Source organism: Rhea americana, unplaced genomic scaffold (genome assembly GCF_003343005.1).
Source record: "Rhea americana isolate MKP2758 unplaced genomic scaffold, rheAme1 scaffold_370, whole genome shotgun sequence".
Lineage (NCBI taxonomy): Eukaryota > Metazoa > Chordata > Aves > Rheiformes > Rheidae > Rhea > Rhea americana.
The window spans coordinates 347,913-355,428 of record NW_028186502.1 but is presented as its reverse complement, the minus strand read 5'-3'; positions in this window follow the sequence as shown (position 1 = coordinate 355,428).

Here is a 7,516-nt window from a genome sequence, read left to right as displayed (position 1 = left end):
GCAGCTCTGTGCCCCCACCCCGGGTCCGCAGCAGCACCGCTCCCAGCGCAGGCACACATGCAGCCTGCACATGCATGCACATACACCCATGCGCTTACACACACACACCTACATGCACCCACACGCGTGCACCCTCACACACACCCCTACATGCACCCCCCCACATGCACACCCACACGCGCCCTGCATGCACGCTGCCCGCGCACCCTGCTTGCCCCAAGGAGACCCAATTTTAGCACCTGGTGCCATTACAGACCAAAACCAAAGCAGGATGCCGGTAAACAGAGGATGGATCTTGGAGCATCTTCCATGTCGTACGCCTTAATTATCTGACGCTAGTTAAAACTCTCACTCTGTCTCTCTACTATCTCATCGCTCGCAAACATTTTCGCTGCCAGTTGGATGAGCTGATGACTCATGTGACCTTTCAAATAAGCCCTATAGCATAWCCACCTCTTAAACTAATGGCTTTTTAGGGGTTATGTGCAGGATAGAAAGGCAGATGATTTACCTGATAGTGTATACTTCCACAGTTATCACTGGTGTGCACATATATGTAAACACCAGTTATTTATTCACAAAATGCACAGAAAGAAAATTATTCRGGTTACCAAAATCAGGCTCTGAAAAGCCAAGAAGCATGAAAACAAAGTAGCCATCTCAACCTGAGATCACCTTCTTCGTGCATATTCATTAGGGCATTTTAATTAAAACGCCACGCTAGTTTCTTGCACAGTGGCCTGCGGCACGCCGTGCGCTGGTCAGTGCTGTGCTTTACCCTACTTTGCTCCAGGCCCTTTGCCTCGTTTGCTGTCCATGCCCAGCGCCTGGCGCGAGGCAGCAGCAGCAACACGTCCCCTTTCCTGCTCTTCCAGTACCTCCGCCCGGATTGCTGAAGTCCTGGCTGAGCCAAAGGGTGGCAGCCAGCTCCCCTCGGGCAGGTGAGGACGGGGACACCCCAGGATAAGGTCGAAAGCATCCACTAATTTGGAGTCCACATTGGAGAGTCACAGAGCTTTTTCGTGTATATATATATATATATATATATATATACATACATATGAATACCTTAGCTGGGCCACACCGTGGGTCCCCAGCTGGGCACCGTGTGCTGGCTCAGAGGTGCCGGCAGGGTGCAGGAAGGTGGCGGGGGCCAGGGTGGCAGCCAGACCCCGGGGCCTCGCACGGCCCCTTCCTGCCAGGCCCTTCTCCTGCCGCCCGGCAGCCCCGGCTCTGCAGCGYGCCGGGGGCCGGGAGGTGACAGCAGCGATGTCCCGTCCCCGTCCCCCGCAGCAGAGGGGCTGCGGAGCTCRTTCCGAGTGGGGGGATTTTGCAGCCCTAATCGTGTTATTTTAGCACAGTGTGTGTAGGTGTGTGCACGACGCACGTGTGCCGTTTCCTAGGCTCTCAGCTAGGCAAGCTCCGTGGGAACCAAAGTCCAGGCTTCGGCTGGCGGCAGCCCCGTGCCGGGCGGCAGCAAGGCAGCCCCGGCTCGCCCCCGGCCCTGGTCCTGGTCCTGGTCCCGGCTCCGCTCACCCCAGCCGTCACGGCTCTGACCATCCTCAGGCACCGACCAGGACCTTCCCAGCTGGTGAAGGAGACACAGAAACCACAAAGAAGCCCCTCCACAGGGCTTGCATGGCCCGTGCAAGAAAAGCAGCCCTCAGGGGCAAAAATACCCTAAGCCAAGCTCTGCTGGGCTTTGCYCTTCCAGATCCGGGGATGAGAGCCCGGCTGCACTTAGCTGAAGAAGCGATGGGGAGGACGTAGTCAGAAACGACCCCTGCATTAGCAGGGAGCTGGATTACATTTTGTCCCCYGCAGCTGAGCGCCGGGGGAGCGGGGTCACTAGCGATGCAGCGCAGCGCAGCGCCGAGCGCGGCCCCTGTTCGTAAGAAGGCAGCGATGAGTCCTCCCCCTTCCCGGGGAGGGGAGGATTTATATCCGAACCCGCTCCGAAAACACTGGTTGCAGTCCGCTCRCCATCGCAGGCCTCCCGCGGGGAGCCCGGCTGCTGCTCGCCGGAGGGGCGGCCGGGCCGGGGCTCGTGCCGGCGCGCGGGGCGTGCGCTGCCGCGGGAACGCGCCGGCGGCTCGTGGTGCCCCTGCTTTGGGCTTTGCCCGCASCGGCTGCATTTCTCCCCCCAGTGCCCCCCGGCGCGGGCAAAACGAGCTCGGCCCGGGCGGGCTGCCACAGCGGCCGGCGCACCTCCCTTCCGCGCGCGCCGCGGGAGCCGACCCGAGGCGTCTCTGCGCGAGCCGCAGAGGGAACGGAGGCACAAGTAGCGGGGGAAGAGCCATTTCGTAGCCCGAGCCCTGCCGGACCGTGCTGAGCCCCCACGAAAGCTTTGCCGCTGCCCCAGCGCATGGCAATTTAATCGATTTGATTTAAATCCGTTGAAGAAGTGGATAACGAGTAACGAGGCCAGCGGGACTGCAATGCAAATGAAAGAGATGAGCGATGGCTTCRGGGAGACGGTCCGGAAGGCGCGAGYGAGCCGCGGTCGCCGGGGCCGGCGGCGCATCCCGGCGCAGCGCCGGGACGGAGTCTCGCCCGGCCTCGGGCGGGGACCCGGGTTCGTGCTGCCCGTCCTGCGCCGCACCGGCAGCCTCTGCAACCGGGTTTATCCGGCTTCTCCGGCGGAGACTTTAACTTCAGAATTAATTAACTTCACGAGTAAAAGCTGAGTCATTTGTCACAATGGTTTTGTCATTAGCTCCCATAATTAAGGGAAGTGTCACAAAACCAAATGTTTCCTTTGCAGCGGCCAGAACAACCGGGGCTGGGAAGCRTTTTGGAGCYGCCRGGAGCAGCGGTGCCTGCGCTGGCCRGYGGGAGCYGGGGATGCTGGCGGCGCTCGCTCCGGCGGCGCTGCCGAACTCTGGGCAGCGGGCACAGGCTCGGTGCGCGCCCGGCTGGCGCCGAACCCATCCTGCCCGGTTTAAAGCACACCGACCCGCACAGCTATCGGCACCGCAGGAGCCTCACCCGGACTGGGAGCGACCCTCCGATCGCTCTAACGGCCCTGTGGCATTGCCTCCTCCACCAGCACCACCCATGAGCTCGTGCAAGAAGAAAAAAAAAGAAAGAAAGAAAGAAAAAGCCATAAAAGCAGCAAACTGAGTTCAGCGCCAGGAGAAGCCCATGCCGCCTCGAGCCTCCYGCCCGCGAGCGCTGCCCGCTTACCTCCGCGAGCCGTGTGTGACCGGGAGCACGTGCGCCTGGAGTGGTGAAAGAGCATCTGCAACAGTGCTAATTAACTCACCTGAAGGAGCAATTAACTGAAGATCCAAAAGGACTGGTGCCTCCCCCCCCCCGCCCTGGTTGACCTGGGGCCCCATAAGCGCGGCGGTGGCTGCCGGTTCCCCGTTCGGGAGCCGCCTTCCCGGGGCACGGTGCACCCAGCCACCCGTGGGCACCGTTCTCGCGGAGGAGCTGCAGCGCTCCGGTGCCCGCTGGCGCAAGCGGGCTCGGCGGGGTCCCGCAGGCGGCCCGCGAGAGCCCGCAGCCGCAGGAGCGGCCTGATACCGGTCCCGTGCACGCGCCAGTCACGCCGGCGAAGGAAGCCAAGCTCACAGGGTTTCTTTAAAATTATATGTTTTATTTTTCATACATGCAGCAAATAGAATAAAGAGTATATGCCCATCTAAAAGGAGGCCTTTATGAGAATCCTTTGACAAACACACAGCAGGTAGTCTAGGATGTAGAAAAGTCATCAAATACTTGCAGGTGAAATCAAATTCACAAACACAAACTGATCAACAATAAACATTTTCATTTTTTTACTTTGTTTTTAATAGCCAGTTTGAACGTGATCAGAAATAAACAGCTTGGATGACACTTCCATGCATGGAGCAAGATGCCCGCTGCGCCCGTGGCTCTGGCAGGCTCCGTGGCACGTCCGCCGCGGCGCCGGGCCGGGTCCGCGCTCCAGACCCGAGCCCTGGCCCTTGGACGGCCGCAGCGTCGCCCGCTGTGCCAGAAATCACCCCGGCTCTGCGCGTACGCTGGAGCCCTGGGACGAACGCTCGTGAGAGCGCACCGGACCCCTCCCCGCTCGCCCCGGCTTTGAGACCGCCCGCCCGGGCTTGCCGCTGTGCAAACTCGYGTTGATTTGTTGCAGCGATTAAACGGAACAGCGGCAGCAGCAGGTCGCCTGGCCGCGGCGGAGGGTCCCGCGGGGCCCTAGCCCTGGCAGCACGCACGCCACAGCGGCCGCGCAGCGGGTCGGGATTTCCAGGCAAACCTTCCCAGCCCTGTCCACGACACTGCCGGCACCCTGGGGACAGCTGGTGCCAAGCCGTCGGGGTGCTGAGACCCAGGCACCAGCCCCGGTTCGGCCACCGGTTGAGGCACGTCACTTCTCCCGGCCTCGCYGCTGCCTCTCCTTTGGCCCCCGCTCGCCCCGTGCCGTGCCATTGGCACCCGTGCCGTGCCATCAGCACCCACACAATGCCATCAGCACCCACGCTGTGCCATCAGCACCCACGCAATGCCATCAGCACCTGCACCACGCTGTGCCATCAGCGCCCACACTGCCCCACCAGCGCCCACACTGCCCCATCAGCACCCATGCAATGCCATCAGTGCACACGCCATGCCATCAGCACCCACATGGTGCCATCAGCCCCTACACAATGCCATCAGCACCTGCACCCATCCATGCCATCAGCGCCCACGCTGTGCCATCAGCACCTGCACCACGCTGTGCCATCAGTGCCCACACTGCCCCATCAGCACCCACGCAATGCCACCAGCACCCACATGGTGCCATCAGCCCCTACACAATGCCATCAGCACCTGCACCCATCCGTGCCATCAGCACCCATGCAATGCCATCAGCACCTGCACCACGCCACGCCACCAGCACCCATGCAACGCCATCGGTGCCCGTACTGCACCACCAGCGCCATGCCATGCCGTCAGCGCCCACGCCTCGCCCGCGCGGCTCCCCGGGCCCGTCCGCAGCAYGCAGCTGCACGCGGGCAAGCAGCCGCACTGCTCTTTCCTTTCCTTTGGCCACGTCTCCGAGTGCCCGGCGAGGCCAGGCCAGGGAAAGCGCCGCAGCCGCGGTGGGCAACGCGCCCGCCCCCAGCCAGGACTCCGGGCGCCGGCGTGGGGAGAGAGGCGGGGAGGCAGGGCTGAGGGCGCCGGCGCTCCCCCCGCCGCCCAGCGACCGCCCAGCTTCCCAAAGCCGTGCTTCTCCTACCTAAGGGCAAAATTTAACTCGYCTGGTTGCGGTAGAGCGAGCCAGGCACGGCGACCTCGGCCTTCCTTGGAAGAGTTTGCACCAGTCTCAGCATGGGTGCGGGGCCGTTCTCCGTTCTCCATCGYGCCGCGGAGCGCACAGGCGCGCTGGAAACAACCCCGGGAAGAGGAGCCGTGCGAGCAGCCCCCCGGCCCCCCCGGCCCGCGGCCTCTGCTGAGCTCTCGCAGCAGCGTGGCTTTGCTCCTGCGGCTACCGGGGCGCGTGGGGGGGCCGGCGCCACGCGGCCGGCTCGCAGGGGCCACGCGGAGCCCCCCCGTCCGCAGGACGGGCTCCCCCGAGGAGCCCGCGGCAGACGCTGCTGCGCTCGCTCAACATTTAAGCAAATCCCGCTTCATGCGGAGGTGTCGCTCCAAGGCACACCCAGAAGTCCCAGCCGGGACCGGACAGAGCTCCCTCGGCGGCGGCCCCTGCGCAGCAGCCCGGCGTTAGGCCGCCCTCAGCTCTGCGGGTACGGAAATTAAAACATTCACCATTTAAGTAATACTAATTCTGCGGCGACGGGTTTGAAAGTTACAGTGACAGACATGCTCTGAACATCCACTGTGCTCTGCAGAAGATGCAAGACGTCTCCGGAAACGTATGCGGGAGCTACGAGCATCTCATCAGAAACTAAGCCAGACTCAAGCTTCCTCTGGTCTCTGTCTGAGGCGAAGTTTCCCTTACCCCCCCTCATCAATCTGGCACAATTTGCAGTTTTTCTGGGTTGCGGTTTGTCTCCGCGGGGAGGGGCCGAGGGCGCGGGCTGCCTGCGCGCCGGGGCGGGGGACGGCGGGCCTGACCCCCGCTGCTGCCCGCCGGCAGCCTTTTGCCCTTAATGAGCCATCAACAGAAGAAAAGGACTTCAAAAGGTAGAGCCTGATGTCTATAAAAGCCCTAGAAAYCGGGATTTCGTTTATAGGATTCCGCATGGGTCATAAAATCCCACCCCCATTTTTCCCTATATCCGTAAAGTCAGGTGTATTTACATCAGAATTGGTGCCGCTTCCAAAACCCTGCACGCTGCTGGCAAACCTGCCACACTCCCGTGCAGCAAGAGGCGCCCCGGCCGGCGTGCACCGTGCCGCGCCGTGCCGTGCCGCGCTGTGCCGTGCCGTGCCGCGCCGTGCCGTGCCGTGCTGTGCCGCGCCGCGCGCAGCCCGGCTGCTCCGCGGAACCGTCACCTGGGCCACTCCGGCCTGATTCCGAATTTTCAAATGACGCAGGAGGTCCTGGGTTACTGCGTAACGTCCCCAGGAATTTTGACTAAAGCCAGGTAAATCAAGATGTCTGTAAAATTCATGATTTTGAGCCTTTAAGATAATAGCAGAGGGTGTAAAGTATAAAAGTTTCCTTTAGAAATAGCCCTCAGTACAGCCCTTCCGTAGCGGGCGTAGTTTCAGTTGCTAAATYGCAAACTGAGAATATAAATGTGTTTTGTTTTGGTAGAATATTAATATCCTTTACAGAGCTGCTAAATTTTGACGGTGTCTGTGAAAAARCCAGGAGAAAGATTTATGAGGGTGCTGACATAGTATATCAAAACTGCAAACTGTTCCAGATGTTAAAAAAAAAAAAATCCCACCTTTCACTTAGAAAAAGGTTTGCTCTGATTTACAAGAGTGGGACTGAAACTCGTTTTGTAGTCTGAACGCCTGAGTAACAGGAGAGAACGTACCGAMATGCCCGCGCGCACAGCAGCCTGGAGGGGAAGCCAGCGCCAGCGAGCCGCCCGCGCGCGCGGCGCCCTGGGAACCCGAGCGTTTCTGCAAGCAGACTCCCACACCGATCGCGCGCATCCGCGTCTCGAACGAAAGGCTCCTCTAAGACAAGTTCACAGTCATTGCAAGCTTCAGCACAACTGCGAAAAATATCGACCATGCTTAGCATTCAAGGGAAACGATTTGTGAACAACGAGGGTCGCTGGAGCGTCGGCGCCTGGTTTCGGAAGTTACGGGGACGGTCGCGGTTTGGAGAAGTGCCGACGCTACAGAAACGCTCCCCGCCTCCGCCCCRAGGGCTCCTGGAGGGACCGGCGGCCGCCGAGCGCCCCGGCCGCGCCGCCCCGGGCTACACGTGAATGACGAACTCGGGGTTAGTGTAGGAGAATCCAGCGAACTCGTTCTGGTCCAAGTTCATGATGAAGAGCTTGTCGGTGGGCGTGAGCTCCACGGGCTGCCGGGTGAACTCCTTGTCGAAGTTGGAAGTGTCGCGCTTGTCCTTCTGTTAAACGAAAGCACAGAGTTACGCGGGGCCGGCGGGAGCGGCGTG